The sequence below is a fragment of the Streptopelia decaocto genome, assembly GCF_964273445.1.
Source record: "Streptopelia decaocto genome assembly, chromosome: 21".
Classification (NCBI taxonomy): Eukaryota; Metazoa; Chordata; class Aves; order Columbiformes; family Columbidae; genus Streptopelia; species Streptopelia decaocto.
Window position 1 is genome coordinate 6060991 of NC_138676.1, and position 27991 is coordinate 6088981.

Below are 27991 nucleotides of genomic sequence, written 5' to 3' on the forward strand. Positions count from 1 at the left end.
GGGTCCTTCCAACTCAGGACATTCATTGATTCTATGAAATACTGGGTCAAAAGACCATGTTTTCATTGTGCAGATGAGTTGTAAACATACACATCATGTGCATGTCCAGTGTGTGCATGTGGTGAGATGAACCCAAGGGAGCACAAATGCCATCGGCTATTCCTTGGGGTGCCATAAAGGTCAGTGGGACAGAGATGGTGTTCAGGGGTCTCTTCCAACCTGCGTTATTGTAGGATTCCATGAATCTTTTCCTTGGAAAGCTCTTTCACATCAGAATAGACAGAGGAAGGAGAAGAAAAAATCAGAGGCGGAAGCAGAGAGATAAAATGTCCCAGAGTAAATACAGCAGCTCCTCTGAGGAACGTTTCTCCACTCAAACGCTTGATAGGAAATCTATCAGATACATTTGATGAAAGCAGCTCAGTTTGATCTGCTCACACACTGGACCACAAGGAGGGTGATGGTGGGTAGGATGTCGTGTGGTCACTTGTGTCTCAGGAACTCATAGTCCAGTAGGAAGCCAATGGCTGTGGAGGGCACTGTGAGGTCACTTCTGCCTCTGCAGGGGATTGGCCAACAGCAGGAACATGGCTGGGAAAGGACTGTGAGGTCACACACACGAGACGAGCAATCGGGCCCAATCAGCATGGCTGGATGAAAGGCAGGTCCTGCTTGACCAGCCTGATCTCCTTCTGTGACAAGGTGACCGGCTGAGCAGATGAGGGAAAGTCTGTTGTGGGGAGTGAATCCGCCACACAGGCTGTGGGTGTTGTGTCCTTAGACTGCAGTAAAGCCTTTGACACCATATACCGCAGCATCTCCTGGAGAAGCTGCAGCTCGTGGCCTGGATGGTGTATCTGCGATGGGTAAAGAAATGGCTGGAAGGCATTTTAGAGCCATTTGTCCCCTTCCTGTTCACATGGGCATCCCATGAATGCATCACTGCTCTACCCCAGTGTAGACAGGCACAAGGCCTTCTCCACCTGGACCTCTCACCACTGCCACTGTTTTCTCCAGCACACTCATCCTTGACTGCGGGATGCCCAGAACAGCCCTCCCAAGATAGTCTGACAAAGTCTTTTTTTACACCTTCCCCACATCCCTGCTCAAACCCCTCATGTACAGTTCAAGGACCAGAAAGGTTGGGTACAAGGGGGACATTGAGAAAAATGGTCAGGAAAGCTTTGAGGTGCACAGAGAGCCCATCAACATGTTGGCCTGCTGTTCTCTCTGAACAGGCCCAGAGGACCTGGACAGCATGTGCTGTGTCCCAGAAACTCATCTGGAAGGTTGGGATATGGAGAAAAGGTTTGTTCTGGGAAGGGGCATACAGGGGCTGGTGTAACTGGCTTGTGTGACCATGAGACATCTCTCCAACACCTCAGAAAAGTCCTGGCTCTCAGGGAGGCTGCATGGTCCTCTGAGAAAGAAAATGGCAAAAATGACTTATCATAAATAATTGTGGTTGCAAGAGACCCTTAAGATCATCGAGTCCAACCATAACCAATATCTGGCACTAAACCATGTCCCTAAGAACCTCTTCTGTAAGCCTTTTAAACACCTTCAGTGATGGGGACTCCACAACCTCACTGGGCAGTCTGTTCCATTGCTTCTAAACCCTTTCCCTGAAGAATTTTTTCCTCATATCCAATCTAAACCTCTCCGTGTGCATCTTGAGGCCATTTCCTCTTGTCCTATCACTTGTTACTTGGGCGAAGAGACCAACACCCACCATGATAAAACCCCTTTCAGGTAGTTGTAGACAGCAACAAGGTCTCCCCTCAGCCTCCTTTTCTCAAGGCTGAACAGCCCCAGCTCCCTCAACCGCTCCTGTAAGACTGGTGCTCCAGACCCTTCACCAGCCTTGTCACCCTCCTCTGAACTCTCTCCAGCACCTCAATGTCTTCCTTGCCATGAGGGGCCTAAAACTGACCCCAGGATTCAAGGTGCAGCCTCACCAGTGCCCAGTACAAGGGGATGATCACTTCTCTAGTCCTGCTAAAACTTGGATTGAATCAAGGCTTGAACACCTTAGTGTGACCCAGTTGGTAACAGGCTGGACTGCAGACTCCTGAGCTCCCTTCAACCTCAGTTCTCTTATGATCCCATTGTGATGTTTGGCTCTGTTTCAGACTGGAGCAGAGCAGGCGATGATGAGGCAGGATCCACCTGTGCTGTAGGTGACCATCTAAACCAACATCTCAGCCAGTGAACCAGCCAACACCTCAGTGTGACACTCTGGGCAAAGAGTGAGGAGTCCTGGGCAGGGAAGGGTCAAAGGGCATGGGGCGCTATGCAAGACACAACATGATCTTGGCTTCACGCCCTCAGGCCCATCAGGTGTCAGGTAATGTCAATGAAAATTAAAATAAGAAGAACTGAATACAAAGATACAAATCAGAGGAAGGTGTCAACACACCTTTCTTTATTTTTCTTTGGCGGGGGTGGGGTCTTTTCTTTGAAAAGGAAAGAGTTTTCCAGAACTGGGGATAGATTTAGGATACAAATGTCTTCAGCTCCATGGACACAAGCACCTGGTGCCAGTGTAGATGCCCCGGGAACCCCTGCCCAGGCTCCACCTGCACTGCAAGGTGCTCTGGTCTCCCCAGGTCCTGTGTGACAGATGCCAATCCCAGGCCAGCACCTCAGGTACACTGGGCCCTAAAATGGCCCTGGCTGTTTATGGTGAGACAGCTGATGACTGATGTCTGCCTGGAAAGACACACTTTGTTGTTGTTGTTTTGTTTGTGGTTTGTTTTGTTGCTGTTGTTGTTACTGTTGCTGTTTTGTTTTTGGTTGTTATTGTTTAGTTGGTTTGGGGTTTTTTTTGCTTTGTTTCTGGGGGGGTTTTGTTTCTTTTGTTTGGTTTGTTTGTTTGTTTGATTGGAGATTTTTGTTTAGTTCTGTTTTTAACATATTAAAATTTAAAAGAAAAAAGGCAAAAAGTGAATTATGGGGAAGCGTACAAAGGATAGGAGAAGAAATATTTGTCTTCCCCTGTACTTCTATTACCAACACTCTTGTATTTCATCTCCCTTGTCATTCAGGAGTTCCCACCTCTCCTGATTAATTGTCCATGTCAAAGGACAACTTTCCAGCTCTGTCTGGACGTTTGCCCTTCCCAGTGCTCTCAGGTTTCTCCTCCACTTGCTCTTTGGTCATTCAGTGGCCTCTCAACTGTCTGGTTTCTGCTTTGAGCTTCAGGGAGTTACAAACTTGACTCATTCTTCAGAGCTCTAATTAACATGGCAGTCAACACATTAATTGTGTTTATCTCTATCCTTTCCTATCTCTTTGTCTAAAATAATTCTTGTGTGGATGTCCCTTGTGGATGGTGGACCTCATCAGATCCAGCTTACACACACAGCTGAGGAAAGTGTTTTGCTGTTTATTGAACTGTGCAGTGTTTGCTCAGGAGAGCAGGTGGAGCTGGTGCACAGGAGCTGCAGCATCTCCTGCAGAGCTCAGTGGAGAAGTCTGATGTAGGAAAAGTGATGCAATCTCTGGTGGCCAATGAGGGAACCGGCAGACTGGGGGTGGGGGTGAGGAGCCAGGTTGTCCCTACAGTGTCCAGCCTCAAGGGACTGTTCTCCTGCCTGTCCAGATGTCTTCAGGAGACCCTCTGGATCAGTGTCCAGTGTAGAATGCTGCTGTCACTTCTTCTATACACTGGAAAATGACAGAAAACACCCTGGAAAGAAAAAACCCTCCTTTATGAAATCTTCTTTGAAATCTTCATAACTAAGTGTCCCATTGAAACCTCTCCAGTTAGTTCTACAAGTCTGGAAGATGTGAAGGAAATTACAGAAAGAAACATCGCTCGTTAGGGCTCTCTGTGTTTTAATGAGCCCCATGGTGTATTTGGTGCTGAGACCATGAACCTCAGATACCAAGCACAGACTGAAGAATCTGCTCAAGAAGTCCAAGTCAGAAGCAAACTCCAAAGTACCTTGAAGCATTAATGGGCCCCACTGAGGGCTGTTACTGAGAAAGCCTCCCCAGGGACTCGTTAGAGCAGATAATTGGAGGCAGTGATTGCATCAGGCAAAGGCAAAGCCTTGCCAGTGCCCTTGGCCATGTCCACCATGGTCCATCCTGCACTGTCCCAGACCAGTGGCTGTTTCCCCACAGGCTGCAGACACCCCATGCACTTTCCCACCTTGTTCTCCCCTCAGTGTGTCCCCACCTGTGCTGCTGTCTCTCCATCCTCACCAGCTGTTCCTGGAAACACAAAGTCATGTCTGATCCAGAGTCCCTCTGAATGACCACAGCACTGTACTCAGAATGACATTTCTTTATCCTGAGCTCCACTCTGGGCCTCCAGAGCTGCAGTTTCTGATAGTTTTCCTTTCCCATGCTGTTTCCCACTACAAAAAAAAAAAGTGCCATCATCTTGGAAAGTGATTTTCAAGAGTTCTTGAGCCACTACTATCCTTCCCTGTCAATGTTCTATCCCAGCCAGCCACTAAGACCACAATAGCTGCTCATGTAGTCCCCCAACCTCTTAAGTGCGATATAGAAGATAACTGAAGGGAAGGGAGAAACCTGTGGGTTCAGAAAAGACATTTTAATAAGATGATAAAAATAGTATAGTATAATATACTACTACTATGTATATAATAAAATGAAATGAAAATAAAAAATTAAAATGAAATATATATAAAAAAATTAAATTAAATTAAGAACATACACTCTGTGCATTCCCTCATGTAACTCCAGTCTCACGGAACAGCCAGTCCTGGGGAAGGGAGCACCTTGGTCCCAAACGGCCAATCACAGCACGATGGAGCAGAAAGGCCCGAGGGCCAACTGCAAAATGGCAGAACAGCAAAAGGCTGAACTCACTCAAAAGTCCCAACAGAACGGAACTTCCAAACAAAACTAACCAAAGTAGCTGGAAAACCTGAACTAATGGAAGTGACCAGTCAGAAATGCCAGCCCCAGCTTTATACTGAGCATGACACTAATTATAAGTGTGGGAATATAACGCAAGATTGGCAAGGAGGAGATTTGCAAATACACTGAAGTGACTGTACCCAGAGTGTAGGAAAACACAATTCACACTAATTTTAGTTTAGCCTTGTGTACTTCGCAAGTTGAACCTCTGTCGTTATACAACATAGATTTGTGAAATCTTAAAGGCACCTTCTCAAACATCCTTGAAATTCCTGCTCTATTGCAGGTAAATATCAAAGCAGTGTGGTAAACTGCGCCTGCATGGATCCCTGATGCACAGGTGAAACCAGCAGACCTGGGATCCAGCCAGGACTGAGCTCTGCAGAGCCTGCGCTCTTGCTTGTGTCACCTCTGCCCAGGTGCTCAGGTGCTTTTTTGGGGATCCCCCAGTTAGCGAGTTAAAGAAAATAAATTACACTTTGCATTTCATCTGCGGTTTGTGGTTGTTCCTGTGACCTGCCTGTGTCGGCTCACGCATTTGGCACAGTCAGCATCACCAGAAACAACCATGCCATGGTTTGCAAGAGAATCGGGGACTGGGGCGGCCGTGCTGGTGACTCCCTGTGTTCAGGGATGGCCCAGTACCGAGCGCTGGGCCCCTGTGGCCATTTCCCTGGATCAATTTGCTCCATCAGAGGCATGGCCTGAGACTGATAACGGGGCAGTGGTTACCCCCCAGGCAACCAAAATGGCTCTGCATGTGTTGCCATGGGAAGCAGCACGGGATTCTTCTCGGAAGTCAGCCAGGAGATGGGTTTGGTAATTATTTACCCATCTTAGAGCTCCTGACCATGAAGTTGTTGCATTACAGCATATCAGTAGTTGTGTGCAGAAGTTTCACCACCCTATGCTGAACCTGTCAAATCAGTGTCATCCCTCAGAACCTGGTGTGCGATGCAAAATGTATTAATGTGATGTGGCAGATGGGGATGGGTCATGCATTGCTGTTAGGATCCAATCTGGACAGTGCAGCAGTAACAAGTGTCAAAAAGCAGTTTTTGAGAGGAGCACCTGCCTCACCAAAACCCTTGACTACAGCAGCAGTGACAACTGCTACAGGTAATGTAGGTGCTCTAGCAAATTCCTTGGAGGAAATCTGGGCTGTAATTTTGGGACCCTCTCCTTGGGTGGTGAATAGAGGAAAGGCAGCAAAACAAAATGGAATTACAGCATGGGTTATGAGAACACAAATGTAGAATGATCTTGTACAAGCTGGTATCCCACAGTCAGAAAGAGATGGATCAGAACATCAGAAATGTTTTGCCAAAGGCAAAAGTTAATGCTTATGCAAAAAAGTCGACCACCCCTCACCCCATCACCAGCACTGTGCCCACCCCCACCTGCCAGCTCCATACAAGACCAGTTTATGTTTACCTGGCAACAAAAGCAATGTACTTTCCAAGTTTCCTGTGTATCCTCAGGGATACAGAGAATCGTAGAATGTCCTGAGTTGGAAGGACCCACAAGGATCATGGAGTCCAACTCCTGTCCCTGCACAGCACACCCCACAGTTCACACCGTGTGTCTGAGGACGTTGTCCAGTCTCTTCTTGAACACTGTCAGGTTGGGGCCGTGACACCTCCCTGGGAGCCTGTTCAGTGTCCAGCACCTCTGGGTGAAGAACCTTTTCCTCATGTCCAACTGACTCTCCCCTGGCACATCTTCTGCCATTCCCTCGGGTTCTGTCATGACATCCCCAGCTTTTTAAGTACCCTTGGATTAATCCCATCAGGCCCCATCGAACTGTAGGGATCCAGCTGGAGTAGCAAGTCCCATAGAAGTCCCAGATTGATTGGGAGTTTGTTGTTCTCGCAGCCACGGTTTTCCAGCCCAGGTTATGGGCCCCCAAGTCCATCATCAGTGTTGAAGACCGAGGTGAAGAAAGCATTAAACATCTTGCCATTGTCTATGTCCCAGTTAATAAGGTGACCATGCTCATCAAGTAATGCACCAATATTATTTCCAGTTTGCCTTTGCCATTAACATATTTTGAAAAGCCTTTTTTATTGTTCTTCACTGTACTGGCCAGCTTCAATTCTAATTGAGTTTGGCAACATGATTTTATTCCCTACAAGGACGAGCAGCATCTCTGTAGTCCTCCCACATTGCCTGACCTTGTTTCCACTAACCATGTAATTTCTTTTTTCACCATATTTCAAGAAGGAGATCCCTGCTCAACTAAGCTGGCTTTTTGCCTCAAATGCTAGATCTTTGGCATTTAGGAATGGCCTGGTCCTGTGCTTTTAGGTGGTGGTACTTAAAAAACGACCAACACGGACGCACCCCAACACCTTCAAAAGCTTCTTCCCAGGGAATCTAACTACTAAGTAGTTTTCTGAGCAGCCTGAATTCTGCCCTTCTCATACCCAGTGTTAAGGTCTTGCTGGCAGTTTTCCTCCCATTAGCAAGGATTTTAAACCTGACTGCTTTATGGTTGCTGGGACCAAGGGAGCCACCAGTCGTCACTTCTCCCACGAGACCCTCTCTGTTAGTGAGAATCAAATGTAGGAAAGTACCTTTCCTGGTCAGTTCCCTTAGTACCCGCACCAAGAAGTTATTGTCCAGACACTTCAGGAATCTTCTGAACCTGTTGGTGCCAGCTGTGAGACATTCCCAGCTGACATCTGGCAAGCTGAAGTCTCCCATAAGGACAAGGGCAGATGACTTGGAGGCTTCACTTAGTTCCTTGAAGAATAACATTTTCTTAATGTCCCACCGAAACCTCCCCTGGCACATCTTCTGCCATTCCCTGGGTTCTGTCATTGGTCGCCAGAGAGAAGAGATCAGTACCTTCCCTTCCTTCACCCCTTCTGAGGAAGCTGTAGCCACCATGAGGTCTCCTTTGAGTCTTTTCTTCAGCTCTGATGCTCAGAAACCCCTTGGTTTGCTTTCTGAAGCAGAAAGGAGAAGCCATGAGCTCCAGGCAATGGGAAGGGGGATCCTGTCCCTCACACACGGCTCAGGGCTCTTCCTGGGACCGTGGGATGTGGGTGTGCAAGGCCCAGGGAAGGACAACACTGGGACAACAACTTCCAGCTTCCCCATGGGGCTGCAAAGAGGCAGCGAGGCCCCAGTGCCATGAGGACAACATGTCTTCTCCTGGGCCTCAGTGGCAGAGACAACTGCCATGGCCAAGGGGACAGAGACCTGGGTTCTGTGGGTCCCTTCCAGCCTTACAGCGCCCTTTGCCATCTCCACCACAGGCTGTTCTAGATGGTCCTACCCCTGCCCCTCTTTTCCTGCAGGCTGCAGACACCCATCTCGCTTCCCCACCTGCTCTCACCCCAGCATTTCTGCACCTTCACTGCTGTGTCTGCACCCTCACTGGCTGCTCTTTGGAACACAAACCATGGGCTGATCCAGCTACCTCTGGGTCAGCTCTTGCCCCACAGAACTGCCCTTCCCGTGACATTTTTACTCCTGATATCCTGTCTCCACATTCCACGTTGCAGTTTGTGACTCTTTTTTTCTCCTTGTTTTTCATGCCAACAAGGAAAACTCGACCATGTCAGAAACTGCCCTTCAAGCTGGGAACACAACCCATTAGTCTCTTTGTGGTCTTCTACCTCAACAAAGACAAATAACCTCACCATGATCTTCTAAATCCCATGAGTGCTGCTGGCCTTTCAGCTTCTCTGACAGACACAACCATGTTCCTGCTGCTGTCCCGTCATGTTCTCAGGTGGGATGGACATGACAACCCATCTCCAAGGCCTCTTCCTGGGTAGGGCCTGTGGGCACTTTGGCAGAGGTTCTTTCCCAGCCATGTCCCTGCTGCTGGGCTGTCACCTCCAGAGACAGAACTGACCTCACTGTCCCCTTCACAGCCACATGATTCTGACTGGATTATTAGTGTCTGAGACACAAGTGACCTCCTAATACCACACTTGTCCATCCCCCTCCTCAGCACCCCGGACCTGACCAAGACTGAAGTGTGTTCTACATCATCCTACACCTGCTCCTCTTTCCCACAGGCTGTAGACACCCATCTCGCTTCCTCACCTTGTTCATATTTGTCAAATATATTTCCTACTAACAATGTGAGTGAAAAGCACTCCTCACTGGAACTGCTGTATTTATGTTAACACCTTCTGTATCTCCTCTTCTGCCTTTCTTTTTTTTTTTTTACTATTCTTCTACCGTTTCTCTCTCCAAAAACCTCTCCAGGGCAAAATTTCTGTCAAATCACAGAATAACTCAGGTTTGCAGAGAGCCCTTGTCTCACTCATCTTGTCTCACTCTCCTGCTCAGGGCAGGGTGAACCAGGTGAGGTTGCTCAAGGCCTCCACCCAGGTTTGCATCATCCTCAAAGGCACTGAAAGTGCTCTCTGTTACATCATAGAAGGGGAGAATAAAGACGTTCAACAGTGTTGTCCAAGTGCTGGTCACTGAGAGATGACACCAGTAACTGGCTGCACGGAGGACTTTGTACCACTGATGATGTTTGGGCTTGACGATTCAGCCAACTTCCCACCCAGCATCCACTTCTTGAGCCCCATCAGCACCACTCTGGCCAGAAGCAGACCATGGCTGAGCCTTGCAAACGCCCTGTACACAACATGCCTTTCTTTCCCCTGTCCGTTTGGGTTCAGCAATCCCTTCCTTGTCCTTCACATTCCTGGAAATGGCTGCAGGAGGACATGTCCCATCCCCTTCCTAGGACAGGAGGTAGGGTGGCCAGCCTGTTATTCTCCCAGTTCCTATTCCTGCTCTTCCTGAAGATGAGTTTGAGGTCTGAGTTTTCTAAGGACCTTAGAACCATTCTGGTTTCTATGGCACTTTTGAGAGCACAATCCATAATCAGGTGCAAGGGTGACATAGCAGACTGCAGCACTTGCAATGAGCCTGTCCAAGGCACCTGAGATCAATCTCACTGGGCCTGTTGGGTTTGTTCCTGGAGTCACACACAGAAATGTCAGGGTTTCATCAAGCATACACATCTGAGCTGGCCTCATGGACTCTGGCCTCCTGTTGCCACTCCCAAATGATGCCTCAGCACCTCAGCCCTGTGGTGTGTCACATGCTCTGCACTCACCTGAGATCACAAAATCACAGAATCACAGAATATTAGGGATTGGAAGGGACCTCAAAAGCTCATCCAGTGCAATCCCCCCTGGAGCAGGAACACCCAGATGAGGTTACACAGGAAGGTGTCCAGGCAGCTTTGAATGTCTCCAGAAAAGGAGACTCCACAACCTCCCTGGGTAGCCTGTTCCAGTGTCTGTTACCCTCTCTGAGAAGAAGTTTCTTCTCAAATTTAAGTGGAACCTCTTGTGTTCCAGTTTGAACCCATTACCTCTTATCCTACCATTGGTTGTCACCGAGAAGAGCCTGGCTCCATCCTCGTGACACTCACCCTTTAGATATCTGTAAACATGAATGAGTCACCCCTCAGTCTCCTCCAGCTCCAGAGCCCCAGCTCCCTCAGCCTTTCCTCACACGGGAGATGCTCCACTCCCTCCAGCATCTTGGTGGCTGCGCTGGACTCTCTCCAGCAGTTCCCTGTCCTGCTGGAACTGAGGGGCCACAACTGGACACAAGATTCCAGATGTGGTCTCCCCAGGGCAGAGCAGAGGGGCAGGAGAAGCTCTCTGACCTACTGACCACCCCCTTCTAACCCACCCCAGGTACCATTGGCTTCCTGGCCACAAGGGCCCAGTGCTGGCTCATGGTCACCCTGCTGTCCCCAGGACCCCCAGGTGCCTTTCCCCTATGCTGCTCTCTAATAGGTCATTCCCAACTTACACTGGAACCTGGGGTTGTTCCTGCCCATATTCAAGAGTCTACATTTGCTCTTGTTATATTTCATTAATTATTTCCCCACCCAGCTCTCCAGCCTGTCCAGGTCTCTGATGGCAGCACAGCTTCCAGTGTCAGCCACTCCTCCCAGCTTGGTGTCATCAGCAAACTCGCTGACAGTCACTCTATTTCCTCATCCAAATCATTGATGAATATATTGAATGATACCGGCCCCAGCACTGCCCCCTGAGGCACTGCACCAGATACAGGCCTCAACTGGACTCTGCCCCATTGACCATGACTCTCTGGCTTCTTCCCTTCAGCCAGTTCACAGTCACCTCCCTACCCGATCATCCAGACCGCACTCCCTCAGTTTAGCTGTGAGGATGCTGTGGGAGACTGTGTCAAATGCTTTACTGAAGTCAAGGTAGACCACATCCACTGCTCTGCCATCATCCATCCACCTTGTAATGTCCTCGTAAAAGGCGATGAGGTTGGTCAAGCACGACTTCCCCTTGGTGAAGCCATGCTGACTGCCCCTAATGACCCTCTTCTCCTCGATAGGCCTTGAGATGGCACCAAGGATGAGTTGTTTCATCACCTCTCCATGGATGGAGGTGAGGCTGACCAGTCTATAGTTACCGAGGTCCTCCTCTTGCCCTTTTTGAAGACTGGAGTGATATTTCCTCCCGTCCACAGGCACCTCTCCCATTTCCCAAGACTTAGGAAAGATGATGGAGAGTGGCCTAGCAATGACTTCAACCAGCTCCCTCAGCACCCGTGGGTGCATCCCATCTACACCCATGGATTTACGGATGTCCAGATTGCCTAACTGCTCCCTAACCCAGTCCTCGTCAACCCAGGCAATTCCTCCATTGTCCTGCCTTCCTCTGGGGCCTCAGCGGTGCGGGACTCCTCAGGACAGCCCCCGGCAGAGAAGACAGAGACAAAGAAGGCGTTCAGTAACTCTGCCTTCTCTGTATCTTCTGTCACCAGGGCACCCACCTCGTTCATCAGTGGGCCTACATTGCCTCTGCTGTTAGTTTTATCTGCCAGGTATTTGAAAAAGCTCTTTCCGTTGTTCTTGACCCCTCTCACCAGGTTTAATTCTAAGGAGGCCTTAGCTTTCTTAGTTGCTTCCCCACATCTTCTAACAACAGCTTTATATTCTCCCCAAGTGGCCAGCCCCTCCTTCTATGATCTGTAAACTCTCCTCTTCCACTTTAGCACACCCAGCAGTTCCTGTTTAACCACGCAGGTCTCCTGGCTCCTTCCTTGACTTCCTGCGTGTCGGGATGCTCTGATCTTGTGCCCGGTAGAAACAGTCCCCGAACACCAACCAACCTTTACCACTTCAACCAGCCCCTCCTTGTTAGTGAGGATGAGGTCCAGCAGCTCCTCTCCTAGTCGGCTTCTCCACCGTTTCCATCAGAAAGTTCTCGTCAATGCACCAGAGGAACTTCCTGGACTGTGTCTGGCTGAGTTGTCCTTCCAGAAACATCAGGGCAGTTCAAACCCCCACGACAAGCAGGGCCTGTGACTGAGGCCGCTCTCATCTGCTGGAGAGGCCTCGGCAACGTCCTCACCCTGAGCTGGTGGGTTGTGATGGACACCCACAGCAGTATCACCCTAATGCTCCCAGTGCTCCCAGTAAACCTCCCACAAACCCCTCCAGTGCTCCCAGTAACCCCCAACTAACCTTTCTAGTGATCCCAGCAGCCCCCATTGTTCCCAGTAATCCTCCAAGATCTCCCAGTAAACCCCCAGTAACCCCAGTAACCCTCCCCGTGCTCCCAGAAAGCCCCCACAGTGCTCCCAGTAAACACATAGTGTTCCCATTAACCCCCCACTAATCATCCTACTGTTTCCAGTAATCCTCCCATTAAACCTCCCCGTACTCCCAGCAACCCCCCGAGTGCTCGCAGTGAGCCCCAGCAACCCCCCAGTGCTCCCAGTAATCCCCCGCTAGCCCTCCAGTGATCCCAGTAACCACCTAGTGCTTTCAAGTGAGCCCCCAGCAACCCCCAATGTTCCGAGTAACCCTCCCACTGTTCCCAGCAAACTCCACAGTAACCCTCCCAGTGCTCCCAGTAATCATCCACTAATCCTCCTAGTGCTCCCAGTAACCCTCCCAGTAACCCACCCACTGTTCCCACCACCCCCCCCACTGCTCCCAGTAACTTTGCCAGTAATCCTCCAATAACTCCCAATGAACTCAAATGCTCCCAGTATTCCACCCAGTGCTCTCATCAAGCCCCCACAGTGCTCCCAGTAACAACCTAGTGCTCCCAGTAAGGCTCCACCAACTGCCTATGTTCCCAGTAATCCTCCCCATGCTCCCAGAAACCCCCATTGTTACCAGTAATCCTCCAAGAACTCCCAGTAAACCCCCAGTGCTCCCAGTAACCCCTCACTAATCCTCCTAAAGCTCCAAGTAACCCTCCCAGTAATCCTCCCAGTGCTCCCAGAAACCCCCGCAGTGCTCCCAGTAACCCCCCGAAACCCCCAGTACTTCCAGTAACCATCCCAGTGCTCCCAACAACCCCCCACTAATCCTCCTAGTGTCCCCAGTAACCCTCCCAGTGCTCCCAGCAAGCACCCCAGTGCTCCAAGTAACTCCCAGCAACCCACCCATTGCTCCCAGTAATCCCCCACTTACACTCCCGGTGCTCCCAGTAACCGCCCAGCAACCCCCAGAATTTCAAGTATCCCTGCCAGTTCTCCCAGCAACTACCCACAACCCCTCCAGTGCTCCTAGCAACCCCCAGTGTTCCCAGTAACCGTCCAATAACTCCCAGTAAACCCCCAGTGCTCCCAGTAATGACCTCAGAGACCGTGTCAGTGGTTCCAGTAACCCACCCAGTGTTATCAGCAACCCCCCAGTAATCCTTATAGTGTTTCCAATAAGCCTCGCAGTAACTATCCCAGTAACCACCTAGTGCTATCAGTACCCCCCGCAACAACCAGTATTCCCAGCAACCCTCCCAGTCCTCCCAGTAATGCCCACTAATCCTCCTAGTGCTCCCAGTAAGCCCCCAGCAACTCTCAGTGTTCCAAATAACCCCTCCCAGTGTTTCCAGTAACCCCCCACTAACCCCTCCAGCTATCCCAGCAACCCCCATTGTTCCCAGTAATCCTGCAAGAACTCCCAGTAACCCTCCCAGTGCTCCCATTAAGGCCCCACTAATCCTCTTAGTGTTTCCAGTAATCCCCCCAGCCGCCCCCCCAGTGCTCCCAGCAACCCCCTCAGTGTTTCCAGCAAGGCCCCACAAGGCTCCTAGTAACCCTCGCAGTGTTTCACGTAACCCCCCACTAATACTCCTGGTGTTCCCAGTACCCCTCCCAGTAACCTTCCCAGTGCTCCTACTAACCCTCCCAGTCATCCCAGTAACCGTGCACTAATCCTCCTAGTGTTCCCAGTAACCCTCCCAGTGCTTCCAGCAACCGCCCCCCAGTGTATCCAGTAACCGCCCCCCAGTGTATCCAGTAACTACCTACTGCTCCCAGTAACCACCCAGCAACCGCCAATGTTGCCAGTAACCCTCCCAGTGCTACCAGTAACCACATAATACTCCCAGGAACACTCAGGCAACCCCACATGCTCCAAGTAACACAGTATCACAGTATGTTTGGGATTGGAAGGGACCTCAAAAGATCATCTAGTCCAATCCCCCTGCTGGAGCAGGAACACCTAGGTGAGGTCGCACAGGAACATGTCCAGGCGGGTTTTGAATGTCTCCAGAGAAGGAGACTCCACCACTTCCCTGGGCAGCCTGTTCCAGTGCTCTGTCACCCTCACTGAGAAGAAGTTTCTTCTCAAATTTAAGTGGAACCTCTTGTGTTCCAGCTTGATCCCATTACCCCTTGTCCTATCATTGTTTGCCACCGAGAAGAGCCTGGCTCCACCCCCATGGCACTCACCCTTTATATATTTATAAACATTAATAAGGGACCCCCTTAGTCTCCTCTTCTCCAAACTAAAGAGACCCAGCTCCCTCAGGCTTTCTTCATAAGGGAGGTGCTCCACTCCCTTAATCATCTTCGTTGCCCTACGCTGGACCCTCTCCAGCAGTTCCCTGTCCTGCTGGAACTGAGGGGCCCAGAACTGGACACAATATTCCAGGTGTGGTCTCACCAGGGTGGAGTAGAGGGGAAGGAGGACCTCTCTCGATCTACTAACCACCCCCCTTCTAATACACCCCAGGATGCCATTGGCCTTCCTGGCCACAAGGGCCCAGTGCTGGCTCATGGTCATCCTGTTGTCCACCAGGACCCCCAGGTCCCTTTCCCCTACACTGCTCTCTAATATGTAATCTCCCAACCTATACTGGAACCTGGGGTTGTTCCTGCCCAGATGCAGGACTCTACACTTGCCCTTGTTAAATTTCATTAGATTATTCCCCGCCCAACTCTCCAGCCTGTCCAGGTCCCGCTGGATGGCAGCACAGCCCTCCGGCGTGTCAGCCACTCCTCCCAGCTTGGTGTCATCAGCAAACTTGCTGATAGTACACTCAATTCCCTCGTCCAAATCGTTAATGAATATATTGAATAATATTGGCCCCAGCACTGACCCCTGAGGCACTCCACTAGATACTGGCCTCCAACTAGACTCCGCACCATTGACTACCACTCTCTGGCTTCTCTCCCTAAGCCAGTTTGCAACCCACCTCACTACTCTATTGTCTAGACCACACCTCCTCAACTTAGCTGTGAGGATGCTGTGGGAGACTGTGTCAAAGGCTTTACTGAAGTCAAGGTAGACCACATCCACCGCTCTGCCATCATCCATCCACCTTGTTACATTCTCATAAAAGGCTATGAGGTTGGTCAAGCATGACCTACCCTTGGTAAAGCCATGCTGACTGCCCCTAATAACCCTCTTATCCTTGATATGCCTTGAGATGGCACCAAGGACAAGCTGTTCCATTACTTTCCCAGGGACAGAGGTGAGGCTGACCGGTCTATAATTACCCGGGTCCTCCTTCTTGCCCTTTTTGAAGACTGGAGTGACATTTGCTTTCCTCCAATCCTCGGGCACCTCTCCCGTTTCCCAAGACTTGGCAAAGATGATGGAGAGCGGTCCAGCAATGACTTCAGCCAGCTCCCTCAGCACCCGCGGATGCATCCCATCCGGACCCATGGATTTATGAATGTCCAGACTATTTAATTGCTCCCTAACCCAGTCCTCATCGACTAAAGCAAACTCCTCCATTGACCTGGCTTCATCCGGGGTCTCAGGGGTACGGGGCTCCCCAGGACAGCCTCCGGCAGAGTAGACAGAGACAAAGAAGGCATTCAGTAACTCTGCCTTTTCTGTATCTTCTGCCACCAGGGCACCCACCCCATTCATCAGTGGGCCTACATTGCCTCTGCTGTTAGTTTTATCTGCTATGTATTTGAAAAAGTTCTTTTTGCTGTCCTTGACCCCTCTCGCCAGCTGTAATTCTAAGGAGGCCTTGGCTATCCTAGCTGCCTTCCTACATCCTCTAACAGCAGTCTTATATTCCTCCCAAGTGGCCAGCCCCTGCTTCCATGACCTGTAAACTCTCCTCTTCTGCTTGAGCATACCCAACAGATCCCTATTCAACCACCTAGGCCTCCTGGCTCCCTTCCTTGACTTCCTACGTGTGGGGATGCTCTGATCCTGAGCGTGGAAGAAGCAATCTCTGAATGCCACCCAGCTATCTTGGGCCCCTTTTCCTTCAAGCAGTCTTGCCCATGGGATTTCCCCCAGCAATTGCTTGAAAAGGCCAAAGTTAGCCCTGCTGAAGTCCAGGGTTGCAATTCTACTTGCTATTCTGTTCCTGCCACACGAGATGCTGAACTCCACCATCTCGTGGTCACTGCAACCCAGGCAGCCCTCAACCTTTACTGCTTCGACCAGACCCTCCTTGTTAGTGAGGATGAGATCCAGCAGTGCTCCTCTCCTAGTCGGCTCCTCCACCATCTGCATGAGGAAGTTATCATCAATGCACTGGAGGAACCTCCTGGACTGTGGTTGGCTGGCTGAATGGTCCTTCCAGCAAACATCAGGGAAGTTAAAATCACCCACAACAACCATGGCCTGTGACTGTGAGGCCACTCTCAGCTGCCCATAGAAGGCCTCATCAACTTCCTCAGCCTGATCTGGTGGCCTGTAACAGACGCCCACAACAGTGTCAGCCCTGCCAGCCTGCCCCTTGATCCTGACCCAGACACTCTCAGCTCGCTCGTCATCCGCTCCTGGGCAGAATTTAGTACATTGTAGTTGCTCTCTCACATAGAGAGCAACTCCACCACCACGCCTGGCTGGCCTGTCTTTCCTGAAAAGGGCATAGCCATCCATGACCACATTCCAGTCATGGGAACTGTGCCACCATGTTTCTGTAATTGCCACCAGATCATAATCTCCCGACCGAACATAGGATTCTAGCTCCTCCTGCTTATTCCCCATGCTGCGCGCATTGGTATACAGGCATTTCAGGGAGCGAGCAGAGCACACCAGTTTCTCCCTAGGGGCATAGGAGGCCACCCGGTCCTCATCAGTTTTAGAATGCAGCCCCACTGGGACAAGCCCAGCTACAACCCCATCCCCCTTCGAGCCTAGTTTAAAGCTCTCCAAATGAGCCCAGCTAATTCCTGCCCCAGCATCCTTTTGCCCCTGCGAGATAAACCTTTCCCATGTGACACTGTCTGGACTGGTGTCTTATAAAACCAACCATTATCAAAAAATCCAAAGCCCTGCCTGTAGCACCAGTCTTGGAGCCAACCATTTAGAGAGTGAATTTTCCTATTCCATCCCACATCATCACTTGAAGATGGAAGGAGTGAAGAGAAGATCACTTGAGCCCCTGAGTCTTTCACCATCCTTCCCAAGACCTTGAAATCATTCTTCATCCCCCTCAGACTACGGGAAGCAGCTTCCTCCCCATCTGTCTGGAAGACCAGCAGCGGGTAGTAGTCTGTCGGGTGCACCAGTTTGGGGAGCTCTCTAGTGATATCCTTGATCCGGGCTCCAGGTAGACTACAAACTTCCCTAAGATGAGGGTCAACTCTGCATATTGGGCCCTCTGTTCCTTTCAGAAGGGAATTTCCTATTACAATCACCCTTCTTTCTTTCTTATCAGAGGCAGTCTTAAGTTGTGAAGTCGACTGCCTCTTCCTATGAGATCTTGTAGGCAGGCTTGGCACCACCTCCTCACCTACCTCTTCTTCAAGATCCAGGGCCTCAAACCTATTACGGAGGGGCACCTGGGGAGACAAAGCAGGCAGGGAGGGGGGCTGCCCGTGACGCCGAATGGGAATACGCTTCCAACCCTCGTCGTCTTTTCGGTCCCCTACCTCTGCCCGAGAGCAACAAGGGTGGGGCCGTCTCAGGACTTCCGCCTCTGTCCGAGAGGGCAGGAGGTCCATCTCCTTTTGGGGGGTACCTCCCTGGGACCTTTCCGACTGGCACGTCAGGGTGTTACTCCACCAGTCGATCTCCCTTTCGCACTCCCTGATGGTCCTCAGCGTCTCAACCTCCTCCTTAAGTTTGACGACCATGTCGAGCAGATCTTGCACCTGCTCACACCTCACACAGGTGGAGTGCTGGCCTCCCTGCCCCGGCAGCAGCAGGCTCTGGCACTCCCTGCAGCCAGAGACCTGAACCGCCACCGTTCGGGACAGAGCCTCAGTCTGCGTAGCCACAGTCTGTTTGAGGCAAGCTCTCCTTCTGGAGGCGACCATGGTCGTCAGCAGTCTGGGACGCTGGCAATAAGCTAGAGGGGCGGACAAGCAACAAGTGCTCTCTGCACCCTGCTGCACAAGCTAGCACACCTGCTGCTGCAGCACAGTGTGGGAGGGACTCACCCGCTACACGAGCTGGTTGCTCCCCCCTGCACCTGGTGACGAGTCGCTGCCCTCCCAAAGGCTTTTTCAAGGCAAGGGGAGGGGGTGTGGTCGCCGTCACCGTGGGAACGCCCCCCGCCACGTCAGCCGCTCTGTCGCAATGGCTGCCGGGGCTTTGGCGATCGGGACCCGCCGGGAATCACGCTGTCCCTGTACGTTTCCCTCTGAGCTTCCTAATCTCGGCTGAACCTCGTGGTCGGCTGAACCCCGCCGGCTCCGGCTCTCGCTGGGCTGGCTCCGATCAGCTGACTTCATTGGAGGTTTGTTCAGTTTCAGTAGCTGCAGTTCAGAATTACGACACCAGAGGGCTCATTAACATCTAAAATGCTCTCACAAGCCAAGGCTCTGTGCATCATTTTCCTAAAGGCTTCAAGTCTGGTGTGGATGATTAGAGAGATTTCAGGAACAGCCAAACAGAGAGCATTTCCATAACAAATAGCAATAAAGCCAAATTTATTCTATTTCCTTTCCTGCTCGCCCTTCCCTCCCTTTCCAGAACAGGTGGCATCAGCAGCCTCCAGTTCATATTGATGTGGAGCGGCTCCTGACAGACACTGAATATGTCAGAAAAGTGGGTGCCTAAATCACCATATGAGTGAGGAGATAGTCCAGGACACCTCAAGAGGAGTCACACTCCTCTGGACCAAGAGGTGGGTGTCCCTGGCAATCTCAGGTGCCACAGCACAGCGATACTTGTGTTCAGGGAGCTGGTCAAGTGACCCATCTCCTGTTCTGTAACGGTGTCTGAGTTTGCTCAGGTCACCCCTGACTTGAGCCCCATCCACTGCTGGGTGTTCTCCAGACTCCTGCCTTCAGGAACAAAGACCCAGGAGACCTTGCTGGTGAAGATGGAGGCAAAGAAGCCATGAAGAACCTCAGTCCCGTCTGATTCTACTCTTATGAAGTTCAGCAGCAGGCTGAAACCCTGTCTATTCTCTTACTGCAAGTGAAGCTCTGTCAGCTCATCTTGCTGCCCTTCCCGTGCAGGTATCAAGTCCAGAGCAGCTTTGTCATCATCCCGACATCCATGGACAAGGTTTCTAAATTCCTCCTTTGCAGCTTCCCCTGCTCCCACCTCCTGTGTGCTGCCTTTTTGCCCTGCAGCTCCATCAGTGCAGAGGAGCAGCCTCACGAGATAAATGCTTCTGTTCATGGGTACTTGGAGAGTTCATTCTTGTGCTTGGAGCAGGATGTCCTGTAATGATTATCAGATTTCCTGAGCTGCTTCAGCCTTCTGAGTTGATTCCCATAACACCACCTGAATCAGCCCCCCCAGATATGTCCAAGTCTTCTCCTCTGGAGCCCACCAGCCTGTGCTGTGCTGCTGGCCTTCCTCCCTCCCCTCTGGTGCCTGGGACCCCGCTGTGTCCTGCTCATGACAGCCAAGGTGGACACTGGTGTTCACATCCCTCAACAGCTCTTCCTTGTTTCCTAGATCCCAATCCAGGTGAGAATCACCCTTGTTGGCCCACCAGGCAGACATGTTAAGCAGTTGGTCCAAGATCCTCTCGACTGTTGGCACCTGCAGCTTTTCCTGGTCAGTGAGTGTCAGAGCAATTACAGCTCCCCATAGGAACCTGCTCATTGATTGGTGACTTCCTCAGGTTACTGACAGAAGATCTTGTCCATTTCTTCTCCATGATCAAGTAGTTTGTAACAGCCAACACACTGTTACCCTGTCCTGGGCTTACATGGCAAAGTCTTGGAACTGGGGGTGAGTGTGGGTGTGCTACAGTTGTCAATGTGCCATCCTGACCAACTCTTTCTGGTTAGTAAGTGTGAAGTCCCACAGGGCACCTCACCCCACTGACTCCTCAGTCACCCGTGTCAGGAAGATGTTGTTGTCAATGAGCTCCAAAACTTCCTGGATGGCTGGTGCCTTGCAGATATTGGGATATCTCAGGTCTGCCATGAGGACACGGCCCTGGAAACATGAGGCTTCTTTCATTTGTCTGAAGGAGACCTCATCTAATTCCAATTCCTGATCAATGGGCCTGTAGCTGATGTCCAGTCACCACAACGTTGCCCATGTTGTTCTGCCCTCTCATGCTGACTCCTCAACGTTCAGCTGACATTGTCTGTCCCCAGGCAGAGCTCCACACATTCCTGCTGCTCTCCCACATGAAGGGAAAGTGCCCCTCAAAGTGCAGACATCTGGCATTATGAGTACTGTACACCCAAGACACCACAGTTTCAGTAGGAGACGGTATTTGTAGTGCCCTGTAACTCCTTATCCTGTTATTTTGGGAGAGACATCCTAATCAGGATAAGCCATCTGCATGGAAACATTAACAGTTGAGCAAATGGAGCTTCTGTTCAGGGAGAGTTGTCACGTTGAGGAAATCTGGAATTCACCAATCAGAAAGATCTGAAGTATGATAAGGGGAAGTGGCCAGTTCTGTATCAGGGTGGCACAATAACCCCATCCCTCAGGACAGAGCAGGAACCTGACACGCTGAGCAGTGACCCTGAGAAGAAGGGCCTGGGCACTACAAGGTCCCCACAGCAGCCCGTGGTGCACGCTCACCATGAACAAGGCAACTGCACAGGGGGCTGCATGAGGAGGAGCATGGGGACCCAGACACCTGCAGTTCTCATCCCATTCGGTTCAGCACTGGTGTGACCCACACACATGGGTGTGTGCCAGTGTGCGGCTTCCCAGTTTGGAGCAGCAGGGAGGAACTGGAGAGTGCAGGGCTGTGCCAAGGCAGGTTCAGCACCTTGTGCACATGGTGTGGGGTGCTGAGGGACCTGGGCCGCTTTGGCCCAGCAGCGCTGGGGAGGCTGCAGCAGTGCAGGAGTAGCCTGAGAGTGCTTGAAGGGCGGTTTCAGAGGTGGTGGAGGTTTCTGCATAGTGGGAAAGAGCATGAGAAAGAAATAATGGCCCAAAGTGCAGCTGGGGAGGTCCAGGCTGGACATGAGCAGAAAGGAATGTGATGGAAGGGCAGTGCTGTGGTGGAGCAGGTCAGCAGAGGGAGTCTGCATCAGCCCAAGGCTTTGTGCTTCAAGGACCAGCTGGGGAGGATGGAGAGATGTCAGCAAAGGAAGGAAGATGCTCAGACAAGAGCAAGGTGGGGCAGCAGGGGGGATGTCTCCAGCCTGCAGGGACAGAGGTGCAGGGGATGCCACAGCACAGGACAGGCTGTCGTGGAGATGATCACGGGATGCAAAGAGGCTGAAAGCCCCACCAGACATGAGCTCCTTCTCCCCTTGGCTGTGGCTGTTGTCTGCACCTCTGATGCCTGTGAGGAGACACCTTGTCCTTGCAGCACAGGGGCCTCATGGCCTCCTTGTCCCCAGCCAGGAACCTGGGAGGTGTGGGACCATAGTCCTGCCCTTGGCCTTGCACAGCCCCACATCACACTGTCCCAGGAAGGGCCCTGGGCAACGTGGGAGGGACAAGATCTGCCTTCCCAGGGCTGGGGGTCAGGACTTGGCCTTTTGGTTAAAGAAACACAACCAGGTTTACTCAGCATCAGAGCCACCTTTACTGGGCTTTTCCTGACTTCCAGTTTTCTTCTCTAACCGAACCTGGATATTTTTTCTCAGTAGGTTCCCTCAGTGGAACCAACAACGTTAAAAGAAACTTTGGAGTTTGAATCTGACTTTGACTTCTTGAGAAGTTTCACCACCTTCCTCCAGGGTCTGAGGTCCATGGACTCAGCACCAAACCCACCAGAGGGGTCATTAAAGCGCCTTGGGCTGCTCCTGTGCTGCTGAGCTGGGCTGGGCTCCTGGGACACAGGGAGCTCACGGCAGCAGCAGCGCTGCAGAGAGACAGCTCTGCCCAGGAGCAGCTCCTCTGCACACGCAGCAGGGCTGAGGGCTCTGCCTGGGGATCTCAGCAGACGAGCAAGGCAGAGAGAGATTAAAGGTGGTCAGGACTGGGAGGATGACTGAGAGCTCACTGGAGGAGAAACCTTTGCAGCCCTTGCCATGGTAAGTCTCTGGTGCAGGGCAGTGCAGCTGCAGCTCCTGGAGGGACCTCCTGAAACTGGCACAGGCACAGCTTGTGGGATCTGTAAGGACGGGGCTCTGGTCAGGCCATGTTGAACAGCTGTGAAGCCGGGTGAGCACCCAGGGGTGCCCAGGGCTGTCCTGCAGAGCAGGGTCCCTGCACCCCAGGGCTGTGCCGGGCAGGGACTCTGCCGCCTGCCAGGGTCAGCACTCAGCCTGCCCAGGGAGATCCTATCAACAAGGAGGGGAGAAGCTGTGGGGGGAAGGAGTGACCCCAGGCAGGACAGGGTCATTCTGCCTTTGAGAGGGTGCTGTGTGGATCACCCCCACAGACATTCCAAGAGGGACAACAAGGCACGGATTATCTGAAAGGGAAGCAATTATTGCCTTTTGTCCTCTAATCTTGGCTGGCTGGCTAGGAAAGGTAAGATGGAAATATGTCTTGCAGTTACGCAGGAAGTGCTGAAACTCCAAATATTTATTTTTCTCTGAGAGCGCAATTCAATGCTCTCCGGCTCACAGAGCAGCAACATCTCCTTTGCAGCCCCTTTAGGGCTGGTGTGATGTTCTCAGCAGAATCCGCACACACATAGAGATGTTCCTGGGCAGTGCTGAGCTGCCAGGAGGTTTGTGCAGGGAAGAGCTGAGCACACAGGGGGTGGGACAGACTGACACTGAGAGCAGTGACGGGGAGGAGACATGGGGACAGAGAAACAGCTCCCGGCAGGAACAGCTCCAGGCAGTGGAGACCTGGGCAGGGGGAGAGAGGGACCTTCTGCCAAAAGTGACATCACAGGGGGAACTTGAGCACCTCACTGCCATCCCCTGCAGTGTTGATGTCTACCCCTTAGCAGTGCTGCCAGGCTCCTCTCCCACCCACCACGGCTTCTGTCCTCAGGTCTGTGGTGTCTTGAGCTGAGGCACTTCCTTGGCAGCCCAGCTGCCAAGAAGGAGAAGCTCCTGAGGGCCTGTCTGTGTGTCCCTGTTCTCTCTCAGCAGGAGCGCTGGGCCATGTCTCCTTGTCCACTCGGTGGCTCTGCTGCCTGTGTTCTTCCCTCAAACTCTCTGCAGTTGGGCTTTCAGCTGAAGATCAGATACTGATGCTGCAAGTCCTGCCTTGCAGATGTCTCTGTGGGAGCAAAGTCCCTAAGCCCATCATGCCCTGTGGGGCTCTGGAATGTGTGATGTGTGGGGCTGGGGAATGAGCCCATTCTGTTCCAGAACAGCTTTAGGACATCCCAGTGCTTCCCTGGCATGATATTGTGAATTATGATTATGATATAAGTAGATTATGATTATGTATAAACACAAGAACTCCCCCCCTCTCCCAGGTCCTGGTGCTGTAGGGCAGGGTTGACTCCTTGGGAGCCCACGGGGAGAGGCCCTGATCCTCACAGTGCAGTCAGAAAGCACAAACCAACGCTCCAGCCAGGGAGGTGACCACAGGGGCTGCCAAAAAGGAGAGAACAATTTGCATTTCTGTATCCGGTGGCACAGGTGGGAGTGGAAGAGGGATGTTGGTTGAGGGGGGGAAGAGATTTTCTGGGAGACCTCTGTCCTGATTTGTCAACGTGCTCTCCTGTTTCCACAGTAATGACCATCAGCAGCCAATGTCCAACAGCAGCTCCATCACCCAGTTCCTCCTCCTGCCGTTCACAGACACACGGGAGCTGCAGCTCTTGCACTTCTGGCTCTTCCTGGGCATCTACCTGGCTGCCCTCCTGGGCAACGGCCTCATCATCACCACCATAGCCTGGGACCAGCACCTCCACACCCCCATGTACTTCTTCCTGCTCAACCTCGCCCTCCTCGACCTGGGCTCCATCTCCACCACTGTCCCCAAGTCCATGGCCAATTCCTTCTAGGACACCAGGAACATCTCCTACACAGGATGTGTCGCACATCTCTTTCTCTTTACCTTCTTGGTAGTAGCAGAATATTGTCTCCTCACAGTCATGTCGTACGACCGCTACGTTGCCATCTGCAAACCCCTGCACTACGGGACCCTCCTGGGCAGCAGAGCTTGTGTCCACATGGCAGCAGCTGCCTGGGCCACTGGGTTTCTCAATGCTCTGCTGCTCACGGCCAATACATTTTCACTGCCCCTGTGCAAGGGCAATGCCCTGGGCCAGTTCTTCTGTGCAATCCCCCAGATCCTCAAGCTCTCCTGCTCACACTCCTACCTCAGGGAAGCTGTGTTTCTTGTTGTCAGCTTTTCTTTTGCTTTTGGTTGTTTTGTGTTCATTGTGGTGTCCTATGTGCAGATCTTGAGGGCCGTGCTGAGGATCCCCTCTGAGCAGGGACGGCACAAAGCCTTTTCCACCTGCCTCACTCACCTGGCCGTGGTCTCCCTGTTCCTCACCACTGCCATGTTTGCTAAGCTGAAGCCCCCCTCCATCTCCTCCCCATCCCTGGACCTGGTTTTGTCCTTTCTGTACTCAGTGGTGCCTCCAGCAGTGAACCCCCTCATCTACAGCATGAGGAACCAGGAGCTCAAGGATGCTCTGAGGAAACAGATGACTGGATTTCTTCTGAAGCTATAAACTGTCTCTAACTTCTTCTACATAAGAGTTATAGTCTAACTCATTACAGGTTCATCCTGTGTGCAGTATTTTTTATTTCTCCTTGTGTTTGTTTATTATGAAAATATTTTAATTCCCTTTGTAATTCACTGCCTGCTTTTTTTTTTTCTCACTGAGTGGCTGTGTCAGTGAGGAATTCGTGCTCTCTGTGTTTAAGTAAAATAAAAGGATCTTCCACAATTTTTTTTTTTTCTACTGACATTGTAACTCCAAGGCCTTTCTAGAGCTGCAGGGACAGTTCCTGTGATGGGAGGAGGGGAAACGTGTCCAACCTGGCAGCCCTGCCAGGGAGCAGCAGCGCTTGGTCTTCCAGAGCTGTTCTGGTTCCACTCCACACTCTCCTTCTCATCCCTGGTGTTGGTGCAAGGCCTGAGTGCTCTGGCAGCTTGGTCACCGTCCTGCTGTGTGTCAGTCCTGTGGGCGCAGGCAGGGACAGGCAATGGGCACTGCTGTGACAGAGCTGGCCTCACAACAGCCTTTCCAGATAGAAAGGTGATCTCCTCAGGGCAGTGCATGATGGTTTATGTCTTCAAGCATATGAGTACAAAAGTGTCCCACAGATTCAAACCCCAGTGTGCAGCTGAACAGTGTGTGTGTGCAGGGCTGGCACACAGCAGTGTCCTCTCACAGCCAGGCTCCTGCCAGAGACCTGCAGGACCAGCAGAGCAGGGGCTGGGCTGTGCCCCTGTGCACTGGACACCCCATGGAAGGAGCCCCAGGTCAATCACCATGGACTGGCCCCTCACAGCCACCATTTCCAGCACTGGCCTCTCACCCCAGCTCACAGAGCTTGCTCTTCCCTCCACAGAGGGACCCTGAATGAGTAGGTCAGAAATCCATGTTTGCACTGTTCAGATGAGATGTGAGCATGCAGATCATGTATGTGAGGTGACATGAACCTGAGTAAGGAAAAATTCCATCAGCGATTCCTGGAGCTTCCATGAAGGCCTGTGGGACAGACAGTTTCTCGAGGTCACTTCATGTTGGGAGTAACAGCTCATGGGAAACCACCCACTGGGATCTTCATCCTTGAACTGAGGTCCCTTTGTCCATTCCTCATGGTGTGGGATATCTCAGGTGAGTGCAGAGCAGGTGACACACCACAGGGCTGAGGTGCATCCCATCCCTTTGAATGGCAACAGGAGGCCAGAGGGACACTGTGACTCCTGCCTCTGTGTGTAAAAGGCACAGACTCTGTCTCTGAACATCCCTGGGTGCATAAGGAGTCCATGAGGTCCAGTCACATGTGGGTGCTTGATGAAACCCTGACATTTCTGTGTGTGACTCCAGGAACAAACTCCACAGGCCCACTGAGATTCATCTCAGCTGCCTTGGACAGGCTCATTGCAAGTGCTCCAGTCTCCTACCTCACCCTTGCCCATGATTCTGGATTGTGCTCTCAAAAGTGCCATAGAAACCAGAGTGGTTCTGGGGTCCTTAGAAAATGCAGACCTCAAACCCATCTTCAAGAAGAGCACAAACAAGAACTTCCAACAGTCTTGGCTCACTGGGGAGGTCCCATATGATTGGAAATTGGCCAATGTTACCCCAGTCCACAAAAAGGGCTGCAAAGCTGACCCTGGCAACTCCAGGCCTGTCAGCCTGAGCTCGGTGCCTGGCAGGGTTATGGAGCAGATCATCCTGAATGGAATCACACAGCACCTTCAGGATGGACAAGGGATCAGACCCAGCCAGCATGGGTTTAGGAGAGGCAGGTCCTGTCTGACCAACCTGATCTCCTTTTATGATCAGGTAACTCACCTGGTGGATGAGGGGAAAGCTGTGGATGTGGTCTATCTGGACTTCAGCAAAGACTTCGACACTGTCTCCCATAATATACTCCTGCAAAAGCTGGTAGCCCATGGCTTGGACAAGTGTACTCTACGCTGGGTTAAGAACTGGCTGGAGGGCCGGGCCCAGAGAGTGCTGGTGAATGGGGCTGCATCCAGCTGGCGGCCAGTCACTAGTGGTGTCCCCAGGGGTCAGTGTTGGGTCCAATCCTATTTAACATCTTTATTGACGATTTAGATGAAGGGATTGAGACCATCATCAGCAAATTTGCTGATGACACCAAGTTGGGAGGGAGTGTCGACCTGTTGGAAGGCAGGAGGGCTCTGCAGAGGGATCTGGACAGACTGGAAAAATGGGCTGATTCCAATGGGATGAAGTTCAATAAGGCCAAGTGCCGGGTGCTGCACTTTGGTCACAACAACCCCCTGCAGCGCTACAGGCTGGCACAGAGTGGCTGGAGAGCAGCCAGGCAGAAAGGGACCTGGGGGACTGATGGACAGGAAGCTCAACATGAGCCACCAGTGTGCCCAGGTGGCCAAGAAGGCCAATGGTGTCCTGTCCTGTATCAAAAATAGCATGGTCAGCAGGACAAGGGCAGTGATCCTTCCCCTGTACTCTGCATTGGTGAGGCCACACCTGGAGTGTTGTGTTCAGTTCTGGGCCCCTCAGGTCAGGAAAGAGATTGAAGTGCTGGAGCGGGTCCAGAGAAGAGCAACAAGACTGGTGAAGGGACTTGAGCATAAGACCTATGGGGAGAGGCTGAGGGAGCTGGGGTTGTTTAGTCTAGAGAAGAGGAGGCTTAGAGGTGACCTCATCACTCTCTATAATTACCTGAAGGGAAGTTATAGCCAGGTGGGGATTGGTCTCTTCTCCCAGGCAGTTAGCAATAGGACAAGGGGGCATGGGCTTAAACTCTGCCAGGGGAAATTTAGGCTGGATATTAGAAAGAAATTCTTTACAGAGAGAGTGGTCAGGATTGGAATGGCTGCCGAGGGAGGTGGTAGACTCGCCGTCCCTGGAGGTTTTTAAACTGAGATTGGACATGGCACTTAGTGCCATGATCTAATAAACGGACTAGAGTTGGACCAAGGGTTGGA

The 27991-nt window shown here is 51.7% G+C and overlaps 1 pseudogene across 1 annotated transcript; it reads left to right on the forward strand.

Annotated features, from left to right (window-relative positions):
* Positions 1 to 24131: 24131 nt before the first annotated feature.
* LOC309448658 (olfactory receptor 14J1-like) lies at positions 24132 to 25064 on the forward strand (annotated as a pseudogene). Its single transcript has one exon. The product of its transcript is annotated as an olfactory receptor 14J1-like (transcript).
* Positions 25065 to 27991: the final 2927 nt, after the last annotated feature.